This window comes from Lathyrus oleraceus, unplaced genomic scaffold, assembly GCF_024323335.1.
Source record: "Lathyrus oleraceus cultivar Zhongwan6 unplaced genomic scaffold, CAAS_Psat_ZW6_1.0 chrUn0352, whole genome shotgun sequence".
In the NCBI taxonomy this organism is placed as follows: Eukaryota; Viridiplantae; Streptophyta; class Magnoliopsida; order Fabales; family Fabaceae; genus Lathyrus; species Lathyrus oleraceus.
In genome coordinates, this window is record NW_026112743.1 from 40,015 (window position 1) to 49,975 (window position 9,961).

Below are 9,961 nucleotides of genomic sequence, written 5' to 3' on the forward strand. Positions count from 1 at the left end.
TCTTTTTTTGCGATTTTTTAAATACTTCTTTTTATTTCTGTTAATCGGCGTAAAAGAGTCGGAAAAAGTAGGAGAAGACAAGCATTTCAGCGTTAATTATGTTTGTTTTGCCGTTAATAAGTGAAAGAAATAAAATATATACAATCAAAGCGCATGAGATATCAGGTGCGATCATACCAGCACTAATGCACCGGATCCCATCAGAACTCCGCAGTTAAGCGTGCTTGGGCGAGAGTAGTACTAGGATGGGTGACCTCCTGGGAAGTCCTTGTGTTGCACCTCTTTTTTTGCGATTTTTTAAATACTTCTTTTTATTTCTGTTAATCGGCGTAAAAGAGTCGGAAAAAGTAGGAGAAGACAAGCATTTCAGCGTTAATTATGTTTGTTTTGCCGTTAATAAGTGAAAGAAATAAAATATATACAATCAAAGCGCATGAGATATCAGGTGCGATCATACCAGCACTAATGCACCGGATCCCATCAGAACTCCGCAGTTAAGCGTGCTTGGGCGAGAGTAGTACTAGGATGGGTGACCTCCTGGGAAGTCCTTGTGTTGCACCTCTTTTTTTGCGATTTTTTAAATACTTCTTTTTATTTCTGTTAATCGGCGTAAAAGAGTCGGAAAAAGTAGGAGAAGACAAGCATTTCAGCGTTAATTATGTTTGTTTTGCCGTTAATAAGTGAAAGAAATAAAATATATACAATCAAAGCGCATGAGATATCAGGTGCGATCATACCAGCACTAATGCACCGGATCCCATCAGAACTCCGCAGTTAAGCGTGCTTGGGCGAGAGTAGTACTAGGATGGGTGACCTCCTGGGAAGTCCTTGTGTTGCACCTCTTTTTTGCGATTTTTTAAATACTTCTTTTTTTCTGTTAATCGGCGTAAAAGAGTCGGAAAAAGTAGGAGAAGACAAGCATTTCAGCGTTAATTATGTTTGTTTTGCCGTTAATAAGTGAAAGAAATAAAATATATACAATCAAAGCGCATGAGATATCAGGTGCGATCATACCAGCACTAATGCACCGGATCCCATCAGAACTCCGCAGTTAAGCGTGCTTGGGCGAGAGTAGTACTAGGATGGGTGACCTCCTGGGCGTTAATTATGTTTGTTTTGCCGTTAATAAGTGAAAGAAATAAAATATATACAATCAAAGCGCATGAGATATCAGGTGCGATCATACCAGCACTAATGCACCGGATCCCATCAGAACTCCGCAGTTAAGCGTGCTTGGGCGAGAGTAGTACTAGGATGGGTGACCTCCTGGGAAGTCCTTGTGTTGCACCTCTTTTTTTGCGATTTTTTAAATACTTCTTTTTTTTCTGTTAATCGGCGTAAAAGAGTCGGAAAAAGTAGGAGAAGACAAGCATTTCAGCGTTAATTATGTTTGTTTTGCCGTTAATAAGTGAAAGAAATAAAATATATACAATCAAAGCGCATGAGATATCAGGTGCGATCATACCAGCACTAATGCACCGGATCCCATCAGAACTCCGCAGTTAAGCGTGCTTGGGCGAGAGTAGTACTAGGATGGGTGACCTCCTGGGAAGTCCTTGTGTTGCACCTCTTTTTTTGCGATTTTTTAAATACTTCTTTTTATTTCTGTTAATCGGCGTAAAAGAGTCGGAAAAAGTAGGAGAAGACAAGCATTTCAGCGTTAATTATGTTTGTTTTGCCGTTAATAAGTGAAAGAAATAAAATATATACAATCAAAGCGCATGAGATATCAGGTGCGATCATACCAGCACTAATGCACCGGATCCCATCAGAACTCCGCAGTTAAGCGTGCTTGGGCGAGAGTAGTACTAGGATGGGTGACCTCCTGGGAAGTCCTTGTGTTGCACCTCTTTTTTTGCGATTTTTTAAATACTTCTTTTTATTTCTGTTAATCGGCGTAAAAGAGTCGGAAAAAGTAGGAGAAGACAAGCATTTCAGCGTTAATTATGTTTGTTTTGCCGTTAATAAGTGAAAGAAATAAAATATATACAATCAAAGCGCATGAGATATCAGGTGCGATCATACCAGCACTAATGCACCGGATCCCATCAGAACTCCGCAGTTAAGCGTGCTTGGGCGAGAGTAGTACTAGGATGGGTGACCTCCTGGGAAGTCCTTGTGTTGCACCTCTTTTTTTGCGATTTTTTAAATACTTCTTTTATTTCTGTTAATCGGCGTAAAAGAGTCGGAAAAAGTAGGAGAAGACAAGCATTTCAGCGTTAATTATGTTTGTTTTGCCGTTAATAAGTGAAAGAAATAAAATATATACAATCAAAGCGCATGAGATATCAGGTGCGATCATACCAGCACTAATGCACCGGATCCCATCAGAACTCCGCAGTTAAGCGTGCTTGGGCGAGAGTAGTACTAGGATGGGTGACCTCCTGGGCGTTAATTGTTTGTTTTGCCGTTAATAAGTGAAAGAAATAAAATATATACAATCAAAGTGCATGAGATATCAGGTGCGATCATACCAGCACTAATGCACCGGATCCCATCAGAACTCCGCAGTTAAGCGTGCTTGGGCGAGAGTAGTACTAGGATGGGTGACCTCCTGGGAAGTCCTTGTGTTGCACCTCTTTTTTGCGAGTTTTTAAGTACTTCTTTTTGTTTCTGTTAATCGGCGTAAAAGAGTCGGAAAAAGTAGGAGAAGACAAGCATTTCAGCGTTAATTATGTTTGTTTTGCCGTTAATAAGTGAAAGAAATAAAATATATACAATCAAAGCGCATGAGATATCAGGTGCGATCATACCAGCACTAATGCACCGGATCCCATCAGAACTCCGCAGTTAAGCGTGCTTGGGCGAGAGTAGTACTAGGATGGGTGACCTCCTGGGAAGTCCTTGTGTTGCACCTCTTTTTTTGCGATTTTTAAATACTTCTTTTTATTTCTGTTAATCGGCGTAAAAGAGTCGGAAAAAGTAGGAGAAGACAAGCATTTCAGCGTTAATTATGTTTGTTTTGCCGTTAATAAGTGAAAGAAATAAAATATATACAATCAAAGCGCATGAGATATCAGGTGCGATCATACCAGCACTAATGCACCGGATCCCATCAGAACTCCGCAGTTAAGCGTGCTTGGGCGAGAGTAGTACTAGGATGGGTGACCTCCTGGGAAGTCCTTGTGTTGCACCTCTTTTTTTGCGATTTTTTAAATACTTCTTTTTATTTCTGTTAATCGGCGTAAAAGAGTCGGAAAAAGTAGGAGAAGACAAGCATTTCAGCGTTAATTATGTTTGTTTTGCCGTTAATAAGTGAAAGAAATAAAATATATACAATCAAAGCGCATGAGATATCAGGTGCGATCATACCAGCACTAATGCACCGGATCCCATCAGAACTCCGCAGTTAAGCGTGCTTGGGCGAGAGTAGTACTAGGATGGGTGACCTCCTGGGAAGTCCTTGTGTTGCACCTCTTTTTTTGCGATTTTTTAAATACTTCTTTTTATTTCTGTTAATCGGCGTAAAAGAGTCGGAAAAAGTAGGAGAAGACAAGCATTTCAGCGTTAATTATGTTTGTTTTGCCGTTAATAAGTGAAAGAAATAAAATATATACAATCAAAGCGCATGAGATATCAGGTGCGATCATACCAGCACTAATGCACCGGATCCCATCAGAACTCCGCAGTTAAGCGTGCTTGGGCGAGAGTAGTACTAGGATGGGTGACCTCCTGGGAAGTCCTTGTGTTGCACCTCTTTTTTTGCGATTTTTTAAATACTTCTTTTTATTTCTGTTAATCGGCGTAAAAGAGTCGGAAAAAGTAGGAGAAGACAAGCATTTCAGCGTTAATTATGTTTGTTTTGCCGTTAATAAGTGAAAGAAATAAAATATATACAATCAAAGCGCATGAGATATCAGGTGCGATCATACCAGCACTAATGCACCGGATCCCATCAGAACTCCGCAGTTAAGCGTGCTTGGGCGAGAGTAGTACTAGGATGGGTGACCTCCTGGGCGTTAATTATGTTTGTTTTGCGTTAATAAGTGAAAGAAATAAAATATATACAATCAAAGCGCATGAGATATCAGGTGCGATCATACCAGCACTAATGCACCGGATCCCATCAGAACTCCGCAGTTAAGCGTGCTTGGGCGAGAGTAGTACTAGGATGGGTGACCTCCTGGGAAGTCCTTGTGTTGCACCTCTTTTTTTGCGATTTTTAAATACTTCTTTTTATTTCTGTTAATCGGCGTAAAAGAGTCGGAAAAAGTAGGAGAAGACAAGCATTTCAGCGTTAATTATGTTTGTTTTGCCGTTAATAAGTGAAAGAAATAAAATATATACAATCAAAGCGCATGAGATATCAGGTGCGATCATACCAGCACTAATGCACCGGATCCCATCAGAACTCCGCAGTTAAGCGTGCTTGGGCGAGAGTAGTACTAGGATGGGTGACCTCCTGGGCGTTAATTATGTTTGTTTGCCGTTAATAAGTGAAAGAAATAAAATATACAATCAAAGCGCATGAGATATCAGGTGCGATCATACCAGCACTAATGCACCGGATCCCATCAGAACTCCGCAGTTAAGCGTGCTTGGGCGAGAGTAGTACTAGGATGGGTGACCTCCTGGGAAGTCCTTGTGTTGCACCTCTTTTTTTGCGATTTTTTAAATACTTCTTTTTATTTCTGTTAATCGGCGTAAAAGAGTCGGAAAAAGTAGGAGAAGACAAGCATTTCAGCGTTAATTATGTTTGTTTTGCCGTTAATAAGTGAAAGAAATAAAATATATACAATCAAAGCGCATGAGATATCAGGTGCGATCATACCAGCACTAATGCACCGGATCCCATCAGAACTCCGCAGTTAAGCGTGCTTGGGCGAGAGTAGTACTAGGATGGGTGACCTCCTGGGAAGTCCTTGTGTTGCACCTCTTTTTTTGCGATTTTTAAATACTTCTTTTTATTTCTGTTAATCGGCGTAAAAGAGTCGGAAAAAGTAGGAGAAGACAAGCATTTCAGCGTTAATTATGTTTGTTTTGCCGTTAATAAGTGAAAGAAATAAAATATATACAATCAAAGCGCATGAGATATCAGGTGCGATCATACCAGCACTAATGCACCGGATCCCATCAGAACTCCGCAGTTAAGCGTGCTTGGGCGAGAGTAGTACTAGGATGGGTGACCTCCTGGGAAGTCCTTGTGTTGCACCTCTTTTTTTGCGATTTTTTAAATACTTCTTTTTATTTCTGTTAATCGGCGTAAAAGAGTCGGAAAAAGTAGGAGAAGACAAGCATTTCAGCGTTAATTATGTTTGTTTTGCCGTTAATAAGTGAAAGAAATAAAATATATACAATCAAAGCGCATGAGATATCAGGTGCGATCATACCAGCACTAATGCACCGGATCCCATCAGAACTCCGCAGTTAAGCGTGCTTGGGCGAGAGTAGTACTAGGATGGGTGACCTCCTGGGAAGTCCTTGTGTTGCACCTCTTTTTTTGCGATTTTTTAATACTTCTTTTTATTTCTGTTAATCGGCGTAAAAGAGTCGGAAAAAGTAGGAGAAGACAAGCATTTCAGCGTTAATTATGTTTGTTTTGCCGTTAATAAGTGAAAGAAATAAAATATATACAATCAAAGCGCATGAGATATCAGGTGCGATCATACCAGCACTAATGCACCGGATCCCATCAGAACTCCGCAGTTAAGCGTGCTTGGGCGAGAGTAGTACTAGGATGGGTGACCTCCTGGGAAGTCCTTGTGTTGCACCTCTTTTTTGCGATTTTTTAAATACTTCTTTTTATTTCTGTTAATCGGCGTAAAAGAGTCGGAAAAAGTAGGAGAAGACAAGCATTTCAGCGTTAATTATGTTTGTTTTGCCGTTAATAAGTGAAAGAAATAAAATATATACAATCAAAGCGCATGAGATATCAGGTGCGATCATACCAGCACTAATGCACCGGATCCCATCAGAACTCCGCAGTTAAGCGTGCTTGGGCGAGAGTAGTACTAGGATGGGTGACCTCCTGGGCGTTAATTATGTTTGTTTTGCCGTTAATAAGTGAAAGAAATAAAATATATACAATCAAAGCGCATGAGATATCAGGTGCGATCATACCAGCACTAATGCACCGGATCCCATCAGAACTCCGCAGTTAAGCGTGCTTGGGCGAGAGTAGTACTAGGATGGGTGACCTCCTGGGAAGTCCTTGTGTTGCACCTCTTTTTTTGCGATTTTTTAAATACTTCTTTTTATTTCTGTTAATCGGCGTAAAAGAGTCGGAAAAAGTAGGAGAAGACAAGCATTTCAGCGTTAATTATGTTTGTTTTGCCGTTAATAAGTGAAAGAAATAAAATATATACAATCAAAGCGCATGAGATATCAGGTGCGATCATACCAGCACTAATGCACCGGATCCCATCAGAACTCCGCAGTTAAGCGTGCTTGGGCGAGAGTAGTACTAGGATGGGTGACCTCCTGGGAAGTCCTTGTGTTGCACCTCTTTTTTTGCGATTTTTTAAATACTTCTTTTTATTTCTGTTAATCGGCGTAAAAGAGTCGGAAAAAGTAGGAGAAGACAAGCATTTCAGCGTTAATTATGTTTGTTTTGCCGTTAATAAGTGAAAGAAATAAATATATACAATCAAAGCGCATGAGATATCAGGTGCGATCATACCAGCACTAATGCACCGGATCCCATCAGAACTCCGCAGTTAAGCGTGCTTGGGCGAGAGTAGTACTAGGATGGGTGACCTCCTGGGAAGTCCTTGTGTTGCACCTCTTTTTTGCGATTTTTTAAATACTTCTTTTTATTTCTGTTAATCGGCGTAAAAGAGTCGGAAAAAAGTAGGAGAAGACAAGCATTTCAGCGTTAATTATGTTTGTTTTGCCGTTAATAAGTGAAAGAAATAAAATATATACAATCAAAGCGCATGAGATATCAGGTGCGATCATACCAGCACTAATGCACCGGATCCCATCAGAACTCCGCAGTTAAGCGTGCTTGGGCGAGAGTAGTACTAGGATGGGTGACCTCCTGGGAAGTCCTTGTGTTGCACCTCTTTTTTTGCGATTTTTTAAATACTTCTTTTATTTCTGTTAATCGGCGTAAAAGAGTCGGAAAAAGTAGGAGAAGACAAGCATTTCAGCGTTAATTATGTTTGTTTTGCCGTTAATAAGTGAAAGAAATAAAATATATACAATCAAAGCGCATGAGATATCAGGTGCGATCATACCAGCACTAATGCACCGGATCCCATCAGAACTCCGCAGTTAAGCGTGCTTGGGCGAGAGTAGTACTAGGATGGGTGACCTCCTGGGAAGTCCTTGTGTTGCACCTCTTTTTTTGCGATTTTTTAAATACTTCTTTTTATTTCTGTTAATCGGCGTTAAAAATCAGGTGCGATCATACCAGCACTAATGCACCGGATCCCATCAGAACTCCGCAGTTAAGCGTGCTTGGGCGAGAGTAGTACTAGGATGGGTGACCTCCTGGGAAGTCCTTGTGTTGCACCTCTTTTTTTGCGATTTTTAAATACTTCTTTTTATTTCTGTTAATCGGCGTAAAAGAGTCGGAAAAAGTAGGAGAAGACAAGCATTTCAGCGTTAATTATGTTTGTTTTGCCGTTAATAAGTGAAAGAAATAAAATATATACAATCAAAGCGCATGAGATATCAGGTGCGATCATACCAGCACTAATGCACCGGATCCCATCAGAACTCCGCAGTTAAGCGTGCTTGGGCGAGAGTAGTACTAGGATGGGTGACCTCCTGGGAAGTCCTTGTGTTGCACCTCTTTTTTTGCGATTTTTTAAATACTTCTTTTTATTTCTGTTAATCGGCGTAAAAGAGTCGGAAAAAGTAGGAGAAGACAAGCATTTCAGCGTTAATTATGTTTGTTTTGCCGTTAATAAGTGAAAGAAATAAAATATATACAATCAAAGCGCATGAGATATCAGGTGCGATCATACCAGCACTAATGCACCGGATCCCATCAGAACTCCGCAGTTAAGCGTGCTTGGGCGAGAGTAGTACTAGGATGGGTGACCTCCTGGGAAGTCCTTGTGTTGCACCTCTTTTTTGCGATTTTTTAAATACTTCTTTTTATTTCTGTTAATCGGCGTAAAAGAGTCGGAAAAAGTAGGAGAAGACAAGCATTTCAGCGTTAATTATGTTTGTTTTGCCGTTAATAAGTGAAAGAAATAAAATATATACAATCAAAGCGCATGAGATATCAGGTGCGATCATACCAGCACTAATGCACCGGATCCCATCAGAACTCCGCAGTTAAGCGTGCTTGGGCGAGAGTAGTACTAGGATGGGTGACCTCCTGGGAAGTCCTTGTGTTGCACCTCTTTTTTTGCGATTTTTTAAATACTTCTTTTTATTTCTGTTAATCGGCGTAAAAGAGTCGGAAAAAGTAGGAGAAGACAAGCATTTCAGCGTTAATTATGTTTGTTTTGCCGTTAATAAGTGAAAGAAATAAAATATATACAATCAAAGCGCATGAGATATCAGGTGCGATCATACCAGCACTAATGCACCGGATCCCATCAGAACTCCGCAGTTAAGCGTGCTTGGGCGAGAGTAGTACTAGGATGGGTGACCTCCTGGGAAGTCCTTGTGTTGCACCTCTTTTTTTGCGATTTTTTAAATACTTCTTTTTATTTCTGTTAATCGGCGTAAAAGAGTCGGAAAAAGTAGGAGAAGACAAGCATTTCAGCGTTAATTATGTTTGTTTTGCCGTTAATAAGTGAAAGAAATAAAATATATACAATCAAAGCGCATGAGATATCAGGTGCGATCATACCAGCACTAATGCACCGGATCCCATCAGAACTCCGCAGTTAAGCGTGCTTGGGCGAGAGTAGTACTAGGATGGGTGACCTCCTGGGAAGTCCTTGTGTTGCACCTCTTTTTTTGCGATTTTTTAAATACTTCTTTTTATTTCTGTTAATCGGCGTAAAAGAGTCGGAAAAAGTAGGAGAAGACAAGCATTTCAGCGTTAATTATGTTTGTTTTGCCGTTAATAAGTGAAAGAAATAAAATATATACAATCAAAGCGCATGAGATATCAGGTGCGATCATACCAGCACTAATGCACCGGATCCCATCAGAACTCCGCAGTTAAGCGTGCTTGGGCGAGAGTAGTACTAGGATGGGTGACCTCCTGGGAAGTCCTTGTGTTGCACCTCTTTTTTTGCGATTTTTTAAATACTTCTTTTTATTTCTGTTAATCGGCGTAAATATTCAGGTGCGATCATACCAGCACTAATGCACCGGATCCCATCAGAACTCCGCAGTTAAGCGTGCTTGGGCGAGAGTAGTACTAGGATGGGTGACCTCCTGGGAAGTCCTTGTGTTGCACCTCTTTTTTGCGATTTTTTAAATACTTCTTTTATTTCTGTTAATCGGCGTAAAAGAGTCGGAAAAAGTAGGAGAAGACAAGCATTTCAGCGTTAATTATGTTTGTTTTGCCGTTAATAAGTGAAAGAAATAAAATATATACAATCAAAGCGCATGAGATATCAGGTGCGATCATACCAGCACTAATGCACCGGATCCCATCAGAACTCCGCAGTTAAGCGTGCTTGGGCGAGAGTAGTACTAGGATGGGTGACCTCCTGGGAAGTCCTTGTGTTGCACCTCTTTTTTTGCGATTTTTTAAATACTTCTTTTTATTTCTGTTAATCGGCGTAAAAGAGTCGGAAAAAGTAGGAGAAGACAAGCATTTCAGCGTTAATTATGTTTGTTTTGCCGTTAATAAGTGAAAGAAATAAAATATATACAATCAAAGCGCATGAGATATCAGGTGCGATCATACCAGCACTAATGCACCGGATCCCATCAGAACTCCGCAGTTAAGCGTGCTTGGGCGAGAGTAGTACTAGGATGGGTGACCTCCTGGGAAGTCCTTGTGTTGCACCTCTTTTTTTGCGATTTTTTAAATACTTCTTTTTATTTCTGTTAATCGGCGTAAAAGAGTCGGAAAAAGTAGGAGAAGACAAGCATTTCAGCG

General features: G+C 40.5%; 33 non-coding genes and 5 pseudogenes across 33 annotated transcripts; all 38 read left to right on the top strand.

The window, feature by feature from the left end:
* Positions 1-163: 163 nt before the first annotated feature.
* Positions 164-282, top strand: LOC127113693 (5S ribosomal RNA). Its single transcript, XR_007799748.1, has one exon. It is a non-coding gene; the product is annotated as a 5S ribosomal RNA (ribosomal RNA).
* Positions 283-443: 161 nt separating this feature from the next.
* On the top strand, positions 444-562 carry LOC127113694 (5S ribosomal RNA). Its single transcript, XR_007799749.1, has one exon. It is a non-coding gene; the product is annotated as a 5S ribosomal RNA (ribosomal RNA).
* A 161-nt stretch (positions 563-723) lies between these two features.
* On the top strand, positions 724-842 carry LOC127113695 (5S ribosomal RNA). The gene has a single exon (XR_007799750.1). It is a non-coding gene; the product is annotated as a 5S ribosomal RNA (ribosomal RNA).
* A 158-nt stretch (positions 843-1,000) lies between these two features.
* LOC127113842 (uncharacterized) lies at positions 1,001-1,123 on the top strand (annotated as a pseudogene).
* A 49-nt stretch (positions 1,124-1,172) lies between these two features.
* Positions 1,173-1,291, top strand: LOC127113697 (5S ribosomal RNA). Its single transcript, XR_007799752.1, has one exon. It is a non-coding gene; the product is annotated as a 5S ribosomal RNA (ribosomal RNA).
* Positions 1,292-1,451: 160 nt separating this feature from the next.
* On the top strand, positions 1,452-1,570 carry LOC127113698 (5S ribosomal RNA). Its single transcript, XR_007799753.1, has one exon. It is a non-coding gene; the product is annotated as a 5S ribosomal RNA (ribosomal RNA).
* Positions 1,571-1,731: 161 nt separating this feature from the next.
* LOC127113699 (5S ribosomal RNA) lies at positions 1,732-1,850 on the top strand. The gene has a single exon (XR_007799754.1). It is a non-coding gene; the product is annotated as a 5S ribosomal RNA (ribosomal RNA).
* Positions 1,851-2,011: 161 nt separating this feature from the next.
* Positions 2,012-2,130, top strand: LOC127113700 (5S ribosomal RNA). Its single transcript, XR_007799755.1, has one exon. It is a non-coding gene; the product is annotated as a 5S ribosomal RNA (ribosomal RNA).
* A 160-nt stretch (positions 2,131-2,290) lies between these two features.
* LOC127113818 (uncharacterized) lies at positions 2,291-2,413 on the top strand (annotated as a pseudogene).
* Positions 2,414-2,460: 47 nt separating this feature from the next.
* Positions 2,461-2,579, top strand: LOC127113701 (5S ribosomal RNA). Its single transcript, XR_007799756.1, has one exon. It is a non-coding gene; the product is annotated as a 5S ribosomal RNA (ribosomal RNA).
* A 160-nt stretch (positions 2,580-2,739) lies between these two features.
* Positions 2,740-2,858, top strand: LOC127113702 (5S ribosomal RNA). The gene has a single exon (XR_007799757.1). It is a non-coding gene; the product is annotated as a 5S ribosomal RNA (ribosomal RNA).
* Positions 2,859-3,018: 160 nt separating this feature from the next.
* On the top strand, positions 3,019-3,137 carry LOC127113704 (5S ribosomal RNA). The gene has a single exon (XR_007799758.1). It is a non-coding gene; the product is annotated as a 5S ribosomal RNA (ribosomal RNA).
* A 161-nt stretch (positions 3,138-3,298) lies between these two features.
* On the top strand, positions 3,299-3,417 carry LOC127113705 (5S ribosomal RNA). The gene has a single exon (XR_007799759.1). It is a non-coding gene; the product is annotated as a 5S ribosomal RNA (ribosomal RNA).
* A 161-nt stretch (positions 3,418-3,578) lies between these two features.
* Positions 3,579-3,697, top strand: LOC127113706 (5S ribosomal RNA). The gene has a single exon (XR_007799760.1). It is a non-coding gene; the product is annotated as a 5S ribosomal RNA (ribosomal RNA).
* A 161-nt stretch (positions 3,698-3,858) lies between these two features.
* LOC127113825 (uncharacterized) lies at positions 3,859-3,981 on the top strand (annotated as a pseudogene).
* A 48-nt stretch (positions 3,982-4,029) lies between these two features.
* Positions 4,030-4,148, top strand: LOC127113707 (5S ribosomal RNA). Its single transcript, XR_007799761.1, has one exon. It is a non-coding gene; the product is annotated as a 5S ribosomal RNA (ribosomal RNA).
* Positions 4,149-4,308: 160 nt separating this feature from the next.
* LOC127113824 (uncharacterized) lies at positions 4,309-4,432 on the top strand (annotated as a pseudogene).
* A 45-nt stretch (positions 4,433-4,477) lies between these two features.
* On the top strand, positions 4,478-4,596 carry LOC127113709 (5S ribosomal RNA). The gene has a single exon (XR_007799763.1). It is a non-coding gene; the product is annotated as a 5S ribosomal RNA (ribosomal RNA).
* A 161-nt stretch (positions 4,597-4,757) lies between these two features.
* LOC127113710 (5S ribosomal RNA) lies at positions 4,758-4,876 on the top strand. Its single transcript, XR_007799764.1, has one exon. It is a non-coding gene; the product is annotated as a 5S ribosomal RNA (ribosomal RNA).
* A 160-nt stretch (positions 4,877-5,036) lies between these two features.
* LOC127113711 (5S ribosomal RNA) lies at positions 5,037-5,155 on the top strand. Its single transcript, XR_007799765.1, has one exon. It is a non-coding gene; the product is annotated as a 5S ribosomal RNA (ribosomal RNA).
* Positions 5,156-5,316: 161 nt separating this feature from the next.
* On the top strand, positions 5,317-5,435 carry LOC127113712 (5S ribosomal RNA). Its single transcript, XR_007799766.1, has one exon. It is a non-coding gene; the product is annotated as a 5S ribosomal RNA (ribosomal RNA).
* A 160-nt stretch (positions 5,436-5,595) lies between these two features.
* On the top strand, positions 5,596-5,714 carry LOC127113713 (5S ribosomal RNA). Its single transcript, XR_007799767.1, has one exon. It is a non-coding gene; the product is annotated as a 5S ribosomal RNA (ribosomal RNA).
* Positions 5,715-5,874: 160 nt separating this feature from the next.
* LOC127113843 (uncharacterized) lies at positions 5,875-5,997 on the top strand (annotated as a pseudogene).
* Positions 5,998-6,046: 49 nt separating this feature from the next.
* On the top strand, positions 6,047-6,165 carry LOC127113714 (5S ribosomal RNA). Its single transcript, XR_007799768.1, has one exon. It is a non-coding gene; the product is annotated as a 5S ribosomal RNA (ribosomal RNA).
* A 161-nt stretch (positions 6,166-6,326) lies between these two features.
* Positions 6,327-6,445, top strand: LOC127113715 (5S ribosomal RNA). The gene has a single exon (XR_007799769.1). It is a non-coding gene; the product is annotated as a 5S ribosomal RNA (ribosomal RNA).
* A 160-nt stretch (positions 6,446-6,605) lies between these two features.
* LOC127113716 (5S ribosomal RNA) lies at positions 6,606-6,724 on the top strand. Its single transcript, XR_007799770.1, has one exon. It is a non-coding gene; the product is annotated as a 5S ribosomal RNA (ribosomal RNA).
* Positions 6,725-6,885: 161 nt separating this feature from the next.
* LOC127113717 (5S ribosomal RNA) lies at positions 6,886-7,004 on the top strand. The gene has a single exon (XR_007799771.1). It is a non-coding gene; the product is annotated as a 5S ribosomal RNA (ribosomal RNA).
* A 160-nt stretch (positions 7,005-7,164) lies between these two features.
* Positions 7,165-7,283, top strand: LOC127113718 (5S ribosomal RNA). The gene has a single exon (XR_007799772.1). It is a non-coding gene; the product is annotated as a 5S ribosomal RNA (ribosomal RNA).
* A 57-nt stretch (positions 7,284-7,340) lies between these two features.
* Positions 7,341-7,459, top strand: LOC127113720 (5S ribosomal RNA). The gene has a single exon (XR_007799774.1). It is a non-coding gene; the product is annotated as a 5S ribosomal RNA (ribosomal RNA).
* Positions 7,460-7,619: 160 nt separating this feature from the next.
* On the top strand, positions 7,620-7,738 carry LOC127113721 (5S ribosomal RNA). The gene has a single exon (XR_007799775.1). It is a non-coding gene; the product is annotated as a 5S ribosomal RNA (ribosomal RNA).
* Positions 7,739-7,899: 161 nt separating this feature from the next.
* LOC127113722 (5S ribosomal RNA) lies at positions 7,900-8,018 on the top strand. Its single transcript, XR_007799776.1, has one exon. It is a non-coding gene; the product is annotated as a 5S ribosomal RNA (ribosomal RNA).
* A 160-nt stretch (positions 8,019-8,178) lies between these two features.
* Positions 8,179-8,297, top strand: LOC127113723 (5S ribosomal RNA). Its single transcript, XR_007799777.1, has one exon. It is a non-coding gene; the product is annotated as a 5S ribosomal RNA (ribosomal RNA).
* A 161-nt stretch (positions 8,298-8,458) lies between these two features.
* LOC127113724 (5S ribosomal RNA) lies at positions 8,459-8,577 on the top strand. Its single transcript, XR_007799778.1, has one exon. It is a non-coding gene; the product is annotated as a 5S ribosomal RNA (ribosomal RNA).
* Positions 8,578-8,738: 161 nt separating this feature from the next.
* On the top strand, positions 8,739-8,857 carry LOC127113725 (5S ribosomal RNA). Its single transcript, XR_007799779.1, has one exon. It is a non-coding gene; the product is annotated as a 5S ribosomal RNA (ribosomal RNA).
* Positions 8,858-9,018: 161 nt separating this feature from the next.
* On the top strand, positions 9,019-9,137 carry LOC127113726 (5S ribosomal RNA). The gene has a single exon (XR_007799780.1). It is a non-coding gene; the product is annotated as a 5S ribosomal RNA (ribosomal RNA).
* A 57-nt stretch (positions 9,138-9,194) lies between these two features.
* Positions 9,195-9,313, top strand: LOC127113727 (5S ribosomal RNA). Its single transcript, XR_007799781.1, has one exon. It is a non-coding gene; the product is annotated as a 5S ribosomal RNA (ribosomal RNA).
* A 159-nt stretch (positions 9,314-9,472) lies between these two features.
* LOC127113728 (5S ribosomal RNA) lies at positions 9,473-9,591 on the top strand. The gene has a single exon (XR_007799782.1). It is a non-coding gene; the product is annotated as a 5S ribosomal RNA (ribosomal RNA).
* A 161-nt stretch (positions 9,592-9,752) lies between these two features.
* LOC127113729 (5S ribosomal RNA) lies at positions 9,753-9,871 on the top strand. The gene has a single exon (XR_007799783.1). It is a non-coding gene; the product is annotated as a 5S ribosomal RNA (ribosomal RNA).
* The last annotated feature ends 90 nt before the right edge of the window (positions 9,872-9,961 follow it).